The sequence below is a fragment of the Lagenorhynchus albirostris genome, chromosome 11 (assembly GCF_949774975.1).
Source record: "Lagenorhynchus albirostris chromosome 11, mLagAlb1.1, whole genome shotgun sequence".
NCBI lineage: Eukaryota > Metazoa > Chordata > Mammalia > Artiodactyla > Delphinidae > Lagenorhynchus > Lagenorhynchus albirostris.
In genome coordinates, this window is record NC_083105.1 from 53,064,383 (window position 1) to 53,074,502 (window position 10,120).

The window sequence follows — 10,120 nt, forward strand, 5'->3', positions numbered from 1 at the left end:
TTATTGGCATAGAGTTGCTTGTAGTAATCTCTCATGATCTCTTTTATTTCTGCAGTGTCAGTTGTTACCTCTCCTTTTTCATTTCTAATTCTATTGATTTGAGTCTTCTCCCTTTTTTTCTTGATGAGTCTGGCTAGTGGTTTATCTATTTTGTTTATCTTCTCAAAGAACCAGCTTTTAGTTTTATTGATCTTTGCTATTGTTTCCTTCATTTCTTTTTCATTTATTTCTGATCTGATTTTTATGATTTCTTTCCTTCTGCTAGCTTTGGGGTTTTTTGTTCTTCTTTCTCTAATTGCTTGAGGTGCAAGGTTAGGTTGTTTATTCGAGATGTTTCCTGCTTCTTAAGGTGGGCTTGTATTGCTATAAACTTCCCCCTTAGAACTGCTTTTGCTGCATCCCACAGGTTTTGGGTCGTTGTGTCTCCATTGTCGTTTGTTTCTAGGTATTTTTTGATTTCCTCTTTGATTTCTTCAGTGGTCACTTCATTATTAAGTAGTGTATTGTTTAGCCTCCATGTGTTTGTATTTTTTTACAGATCTTTTCCTGTAATTGATATCTAGTCTCACGGCGTTGTGGTCAGAAAAGATACTTGATACAATTTCAATTTTCTTAAATTTACCAAGGCTTGATTTGTGACCCAAGATATGATCTATCCTGGAGAATGTTCCATGAGCACTTGAGAAAAATGTGTATTCTGTTGTTTTTGGATGGAATGTCCTATAAATATCAATTAACTCCATCTCGTTTAATGTATCATTTAAAGCTTGTGTTTCCTTATTTATTTTCATTTTGGATGATCTGTCCATTGGTGAAAGTGGGGTGTTAAAGTCCCCTACTATGAATGTGTTACTGTCGATTTCCCCTTTTATGGTTGTCAGTATTTGCCTTATGTATTGAGGTGCACCTAAGTTGGGTGCATAAATATTTACAATTGTTATATCTTCCTCTTGGATCGATCCCTTGATCATTATGTAGTGTCCTTCTTTGTCTCTTCTAATAGTCTTTGTTTTAAAGTCTATTTTGTCTGATATGAGAATTGCTACTCCAGCTTTCTTTTGGTTTCCATTTGCATGAAATACCTTTTTCCATCCCCTTACTTTCAGTCTGTATGTGTCTCTAGGTCTGAAGTGGGTCTCTTGTAGACAGCAAATATATGGGTCTTGTTTTTGTATCCATTCAGCCAATCTGTGTCTTTTGGTGGGAGCATTTAGTCCATTTACATTTAAGGTAATTATCGATATGTGTGCTCCCATTCCCATTTTCTTAATTGTTTTGGGTTCATTATTGTAGGTCCTTTTCTTCTTTTGTGTTTCTTGCCTAGAGAAGTTCCTTTAGCAGTTGTTGTAGAGCTGGCTTGGTGGTGCTGAACTCTCTCAGCTTTTGCTTGTCTGTAAAGGTTTTAATTTCTCCATCAAATCTGAATGAGATCCTTGCTGGGTAAAGTAATCTTGGTTGCAGGTTTTTCTCCTTCAACACTTTCAATATGTCCTGCCACTCCCTTCTGGCTTGCAGAGTTTCTGCTGAAAGATCAGCTGTTAACCTTATGGGGATTCCCTTGTGTGTTATTTGTTGTTTTTCCCTTGCTGCTTTTAATATGTTTTCTTTGTATTTAATTTTTGACAGTTTGATTAATATGTGTCTTGGCGTATTTCTCCTTGGATTTATCCTGTATGGGACTCTCTGTGCTTCCTGGACTTGATTAACTATTTCTTTTCCCATATTAGGGAAGTTTTCAACTATAATCTCTTCAAATATTTTCTCAGTCCCTTTCTTTTTCTCTTCTTCTTCTGGAACCCCTATAATTCGAATGTTGGTGCGTTTAATGTTGTCCCAGAGGTCTCTGAGACTGTCCTCAGTTCTTTTCATTCTTTTTTCTTTTTTCTGCTCTGCAGTAGTTATTTCCACTATTTTATCTTCCAGGTCACTTATCCGTTCTTCTGCCTCAGTTATTCTGCTATTGATCCCATCTAGAGTATTTTTAATTTCATTTATTGTGTTGTTCATCGTTGCTTGTTTCATCTTTAGTTCTTCTAGGTCCTTGTTAACTGATTCTTGCAATTTGTCCATTCTATTGTCCATTCTATCTCCAAGATTTCGGATCAACCTTACTATCATTATTCTGAATTCTTTTTCAGGTAGACTGCCTATTTCCTCTTCATTTGTTAGGTCTGGTGGGTTTTTATCTTGCTCCTTCATCTGCTGTGTGTTTTTCTGTCTTTTCATTTTGCTTATCTTACTGTGTTTGGGGTCTCCTGTTTTGCAGGCTGAAGGTCGTAGTTCCTGTTGTTTTTTGTGTCTGTCCCCAGTGGCTAAGGTTGGTTCAGTGGGTTGTGTAGGCTTCCTGGTGGAGGGTACTAGTGCCTGTGTTCTGGTGGATGAGGCTGGATCTTGTCTTTCTGGTGGGCAGGTCCACGTCTGGTGGTGTGTTTTGGGGTGTCTGTAGACTTACTATGATTTTGGGCAGCCTCTCTGCTAATGGGTGGGGTTGTGTTCCTGTCTTGCTAGTTGTTTGGCATAGGATGTCTAGCACTGTAGCTTGCTGGTCGTTGAGTGAAGCTGGGTGCTGGCGTTGAGATGGAGATCTCTCGGAGATTTTTGCTGTTTGATATTATGTGCAGCTGGGAGGCCTCTTGTGGACCAGTGTCCTGAAGTTGGCTCTCCCACCTCAGAGGCACAGCACTGACTCCTGGCTGCAGCACCAAGAGCCTTTCATCCACAGGGCTCCTTAATTTGGGATGATTGGTTGTCTATTCAGGTATTCCACAGATGCAGGGTATATCAAGTTGATTGTGGAGCTTTAATCCGCTGCTTCTGAGGCTGCTGGGAGAGATTTCCCTTTCTCTTCTTTGTTCTCACAGTTCCCAGGGGCTCAGCTTTGGATTTGGCCCCGCCTGTGCGTGTAGGTCGCCGGAGGGCGTCTGTTCTTTGCTCAGACAGGACGGGGTTAAAGGAGCCGCTGATTCAGAGGCTCTGGCTCACCCAGGCCGGGGGGTAGGGAGGGTCACGGAGTGCGGGGCGGGCCTGCAGCGGCAGAGGCCGGCGTGACGCTGCAGCCTGAGGGCGCCGTGCGCTCTCCCGGGGGAGCCGTCCCTGGATCCCGGGACCCTGGCAGTGGCGGGCTGCACAGGCTCCCCGGAAGGGCGTGTGGCTAGTGACCTGTGCTCGCACACAGGCCTCCTGACGGCGGCAGCAGCGGCCTCAGCGTCCCATGTCCGTCTCTGGGCTCCGCAATCCTAGCCGCGGCTCGCGCCCGTCCCTGGAGCCCTCTCAAGCAGCGCTCTTAATCCCCTCTCCTCGTGCACCAGGAAACAAAGAGGGACGTAAAAGTCTCTTGCCTCTTCGGCAGGTCCAGACCCCTCCCCGGACTCTCTCCCGGCCAGCCGCGGCGCACCAACGCCCTGCAGGCTGTGTTCACGCCGCCAACCTCAGTCCTCTCCCGGCGCTCCGACAAAAGCCGGAGCCTCAGCTCCCAGTCCCGCCCGCCCCGGCGGGCGAGCAGACAAGCCTCTCGGCTGGTGAGTGCCGGTCGGCCCGATCCTCTGCGCTGGAATCTGTCCGCTTTGCCCTCCGCACCCCTGTTGCTGTGTTCTCCTCCGCGGCTCCCAAGCTCCCCCACTCCGCCTCCCGAAGTCTCCACCCGCGAAGGGGCTTCCTAGTGTGTGGACACTTTTCCTCCTTCACAGCTCTCTCCCGCTGGTGCAGGACCCGTCCCTATCCTTTTGTCTCTGTTTAGTTTTTTCTTTTGCCCTAACCAGGTACGTGGGGGGTTCCTTGCCTTTTGGGAGGTCTGAGGTCTTCTGCCAGCATTCAGTAGGTGCTCCGTAGGAGTTGTTCCACGCGTAGATGTACTTCTGGTGTATCTGTGGAGAGGAAGGTGATCGCGTCTTACTCTTCCGCCATCTTGAAGCAGTCTCCTAGACCAACTATTTGATTTGTGTTAGGCATATAATCTTTCCATCTAGCCCAGAATGAAGACAAAGACTTCAGTGAGACAATTACAAATTGACAAGAGAAAAACATCTAGTCGAACATTCCATTCTCTCTACTCAACCCTGATCCAACATGTCTACTGAAGATGATTTCTCGTGTTTAGAGGCGTTTTGTGGAAACTATCACCAGCTGTTACAGCAGGTCCTGGAGCTGCAGATAAACTGGTGATTGGCAAAGAAGAGAAGAGGCTGTACCAGAGAAAACCCAAGGGAAGAAATATATAGTTAATTCAATTTCCCAGGCTGACTGTATTTGACTTGTTCTGTTTCACCACACACCCTCCCCCCAAAAAAATGTGTTCCAGATGACAGCCTTTTAAAGAGAGTATGAAAATGAGCCCGGCTCTCCCAAGCCATCCATATTTTATCATGCCTAGGATTACACAAGGTCACTGCAGAGGAAATAGCTCTTTCCTAGGTTGGATCTAAGCACTCAGACTTTGCATTTCTGTTGCCCTAGCCGAAGAGATCTCAAAATTCTCCTTTGTTCTCTTCCCTGACATCAGATATTGAGCTCTTCAATTTACATAAGGTCTATTCTCTTCCTACTTTTTTACCATCTTCCCTCCCTAATCCAGACTGTCCATTGCTCAAAAACTTATCTGCAAAAGTACACTCTGGGTCACATATTTACAAGTTCCTTTGGGCTCCTGAATTAAGCTGAAACTATCTCCTTGGCATTCAGTGCCCCTGGATTCAAGGAAATGAAATTAACATAGAAGAATTAGACACTGACTATGACCTTAAAGATAGTCCAGTGAAATCTTAGAAGAAAAGTTTTTCATCTCACCTCTTTTAGGAAAGAATATAGGTAGCACTGTTCTGGACACAAAAGGTAGGATCCAAAACAGTTGCCTGGGCAACTTAAAAAGTCTACTATACATGAGAAAACTACTCAAAAAATAGTTTGTTTGGGCTTCCCTGGTGGCGCAGTGGTTAAGAATCTGCCTGCCAATTCAGGGAACAGGGGCTCGAGCCCTGGTCCGGGAAGATCCCACATGCCATGGAGCAACTAAGCCCGGGCGCCACAACTACTGAACCTGCGCTCTAGAGCCCGTGAGCCACAACTGCTGAAGCCCGTATGCTTGGAGCCCGTGCTCTACAATAAGAGAAGCCACCGCAATGAGAAGCCCGCGCACCTCAACGAAGAGTAGCCCCCACTCGCCGCAACTAGAGAAAGCCCACGCACAGCAATGAAGACCAAACACAGCCAAAAATAAATTAATTAAATAAAAAAATAGTTTGTTTGAAATGCACTATGAGTATCATTATGCTTAACTCTGCCCCTGTAGATTCCTGGTAAATGATAAAAACAAATGTTCAGTATTTTTCTCACAAACTACTATCCAAACCTAGAAAAGCTTTGCCTGCACACCGTCCCACAAGCTCATGTTATCTTCTATGTAAAGAGTTTAACCAGTGATGCTCCTGCTTCCCCAGGTTTGCTAAGGGGAACATCACTCTCTAGGATCCCCAGGGTCGCATGCTGGGCTGTATCTTTAACTTCACCCCTTTCTTTACATTCTAGTGCAACCAGTCATCTAGTTCTGAAGGTTTATCAGTCTCATGGTTTGCAGGAGTTCTCCTTTCTCTCTACATCACTGCCAACACCTAGACAAAGACTCCTTGTAAGAGTACCTTCTTGTAAGAGTAATCCTGAACTCTGATTGAAGTGGCTTTGATTTGTGTCTCTTTCCTCTACATGATAATGGCCAAGTCCCTATCCTCTCCAAGTTTCCTTATCCTTAAAATGAGACTAATAATACCTGCTCACAGGATTAATATACTTAGAATTAAAGGCTTAAATTTCCAAGAAATTGCACACAAAGCATCTTTCACAAAATAATGTTATGCACATATAAAGCATTGTTATTCATGTGTTATTGTTGTTGTGTCACTTTCCTCTTTTGTCTTCCTGTTTCTACTGTCTTCCCTTCCTCATACAGGTGGCCCACTGCTAAAACCTATTATTCCAAAAATACTCATGTAATCATACTGCTTTTCAGCTCAAGAATTTAAAATGACTGCCTTTGACCCCTTATTTAAGCCCGAATTATCTCCATGGCATTGAAAGTGTTTCAATTCAGTGATCTGGAATTAGTGTAGATGAATGAAACATTGACCGAGGCTTTAAAAATAGTGGAATGCATGGACATGCAAGCAGGCACTGTGATATTCATGCAATATAGTAAATTATAAGAGAGAAGACCATATGGAGTCTATTTTTGTGTGTGGTGTGAGGGAGTGTTCTAACTTCATTGATTTACATGTGGCTGTCCAGCTTTACCAACACCATTTGCTGAAGAGACTGTCTTTGCTCCACTGTATATTCTTGCCTCCTTTGTTGAAGATTAACTGACAAACTCAAAATGGCTTAAAGTCTTAAATATAAGACATGGCACCATGAAACTCCTAGAAGAGAACATAGGCAAAACATTCTCTGACATAAATCGTAGCAATTTCTTCTTAAGTCAGTCTCCCAAGGCAATAGAAAATTAAAGCAAAATTAAATGGGACCTTATCAAACTTATAAGCCTTTGCACAGCAAGGGAAACCATCAACAAAATGAAAAGACAACCTATGCAATGGGAAAAATATTTGCAAATGATGCAACTGACAAGGGCTTAATTTCCAAAATATACAAACAGCTAATACAATGACAACGAAAATAACAAACAATCCAATCAAAAAATGGACAGAAGGGCTTCCCTGGTGGCGCAGTGGTTGAGAGTCCACCTGCTGATGCAGGGGACATGGGTTCGTGCCCCGGTCTGGAAAGATCCCACATGCCGCGGAGCGGCTGGGCCCGTGAGCCATGGCCGCTGAGCCTGCGCATCCGGAGCCTGTGCTCCGCAACGGGAGAGGCCCCAACAGTGAGAGGCCCGCGTACCGAAAAAAAAAAAAAAGATGCACAGCTATAGATGGTTGACAATGTAGGTTTTAACCTTTACAAAAAGTAGCATCAAGTTCTTTAGCATTTAACTACATATTCATCAACAAGGTGTGGTTGGCAAGAATCTTTGTGAAAGTCTTCACAAATGAAAGAATGCTGTTAGAAGTTTCATTAAATTGAGAGTAATCCCTTGAATAATAGATGATTTTATAAACTGATCATTGGCAACAAAGAAGAGTTTTAATATTATCCTACACATGGAAGTAATTTAATGTAATTAAATTTAATAATTTAATTTAGTAATTTAATTAATTAAATAATTTAGTAATTTAATAGGAAATTGTTTAATGAAATTTTATTCAGTACTAGATACACTGTAGAATTTTTAGTTCAAAGGATTAACATTAAATTTTAAATACTACTAAATTATAGAGTATATTTGAAATCGTAAATGGGGTACTTAAACTGCAAGAAAACTAGGGAAATTATAGTAAAAAAAATTATCATGAGATCGATTAACAAATTTATTTAAAAAGAATCTTGATCACTGATTATTTTCAATTCTTGCTTTGGAAGAGTTGGGAAAAAAACAGGCTTAAAGATACCAATTTGAAAATATTACTCTTATTTGTACACTATTTTTAAAGAATAATGATTAGATTTAAAGATCTCTGTGAAATTCACAACCTCCTATTGAATCATTAATTCCTTTGAAAAAGACTTGGGACACCTTAGCCATCTTTTATGTACAACTTTTCGGGGGGGGGTATAAAGGCTGAAATACAGTTGTCCCACAGCATCTGCAAGGAACTGGTATACTGAAATCCACAGATGTGGAGCCCACGGATATAGAGCCCACAGATACGGAGGGCTGTACTTATTTTAGCATTTCATACTTTATAGTTAATGTAGCTACTTCAAAGACAATGCAATCAGTTACAAATATGTAACTTGACATATATTGATGAAAACATTTAAAATGCAAAGATCTCCTATAACGTTGTTAATAAAAATTGTTTTTAAAATATTTCATTTTGCTGTAATATCATATATTTTGAAATTTTATAGAGCCATAAGAATATTATATTGTAAAAATTCTATATTGAAATTATTTATTAAATTTGGGGGCTGGCCACTGTTTTTTGATCTTACTCTATATAGGACTATTGCATAAATTTTCTATAGTCTCTTTTATTACTATATTTTTTTCCAAGCCAACCTCTATGCACCATCACCTTTTGAAGAATTTGGTACCTGAGATATTTTTTAAAGACTAGAGACTGGCTGACTAAAAATCTGGACACTGCCTTTGATTTCAGGTCCCGACCCCTTCTAAACCAGGCCTGGTAATTTTTGTTCATTCTCCACACCCCAACCCACCACATAAACACTCCTCAGTGCCTTTCTGGGTATAAGAAAATAGTCTGAAAGAGGAGAATGGTGAAGAGAGAGAGAGAAGTGCAGGAGAGTCCTCCGAAGTATTAAGGACCAACTAGAGGTCGGCACAATGAAATGAACTTGACACCAGTTCTTATGATTATTTCCCCGCCCACCCACCCCCACCCCCCACCCACCGTTAGCTGCCTGCGTCCAGGCAGAGTTAAAGGGGAGTCAAATTTAACCAGGGTTTGGATTTTGCCAAAGTTTCTAACCTTGCAATAGTGGGTCAAGGGAAGGCTGTGTACAACCAATTAGAGTGAGTGTAATAACTGTGATCACTGTTTACAAGTTATGGCATCACTGTCCTTGTATTTGTCCATGTCCCAGAAGCAACATCAGTTTCAGAGAATTTGTATCTATGCCTCCAAAACAGCAGTCATCCTGCCTCTTCCAAAATTAAATATCTCTTTTTGTAGGAAGTGAGGATAAGAGTGGTGTTTGTGTTAGCAGTGAGCACTGAATTTGTTTGTATCTTTATGTATGTGATCTACACGAACTTTCACCAATAAAATCTCGTATTTTCACATAAAAAGTAGAAATTTTACTGTGAAGGACTTTTAGATAAGGGTTGGGCCCTTCAGTCAAGGTGACATGACTATTCTCTAGCAAGCTTCTTGGCAGACGGTCAGCTCTTGAAGTCAATGGAAATCTCAATCTCATCCTTTATTTCACAAAACAGAGATCTGTTTTGATTTCAAAGCAAGGAAGTTAAATAAACAGGCCAAGACAATGCCACCTTTTATGTTTGAGGACAATGCTGCTCTAAATGATTTCGTTTAAGGTCACCCCAATGGTTAGATCATCCCCAAGTTTCTCTTCAGAGCTCTGATTGCACCTCATTGGGAGCTTCCAGCAATAAGCTCTCTTAGCCAGACACCTAATGGCTTTAGCTCCTCAAAAGTGGCACTAGTCGATCCACTGGCAAAATGAGCACAAAACGAAAAACACTTTTAATCTATGAAATGGGAGGGGGTTCAGTTTTATTACCCAAAAGTAATTTCAGTTTTCAGAGTTAAATCCACTAATACATGAAGGAGCAGAAAAAAGATTTAAAAAACTGAAGAGACCTACAATCTGACTTTTATCAACTGAAAGAGAGATAGCTTGAGGGAAGGAGGCCAGTAAGGATAGGATAAAGGGATTCCACATAAGAAACTTTTGACATAGAGGTGGCCTATCTGCCAAAAACAAAAATTTATCCTAGAACAAAAAATGAAATTATTTCAGAATGAATTATTCAGGGGGTACTTAAAAGTGGTTATTAGGGGCTTCCCTGGTGGCGCAGTGGTTGAGAGTCCGCCTGCCGATGCAGGGGACACGGGTTCGTGCCCCGGTCCGGGAAGATCCCACATGCCGCGGAGCGGCTGGGCCCGTGAGCCATGGCCGCTGAGCCTGCGCATCCGGAGCCTGTGCTCGGCAACGGGAGAGGCCACAACAGTGAGAGGCCCGCGTACCGCAAAAAAAAAAAAAAGCGGTTATTAGATCAGCCATTTAAAACTGAACTTACTAGTCATGTCAAACACATAGTCAAATACTTTTACTTTTTTTCCATTTGACCATGAGTAGTTTATTTTGATATGTAACATGAAAACAAAACAGCTATTTTTTATAGTCAGCTTCTAAACACCGTCTCCCAGACGAATGGCTCTTTTGTTTGGGAGATTCATAGACCTTTTTAATTATGCAAAGAATGCCCAAAAACCTATATAGGGAGCAGTGAGGCAAAAAAAAGAGATAAATGTCTCTGCATATTCAAGTGCTATGACATCTGTAATTTACTTTAAAATACTTCAGC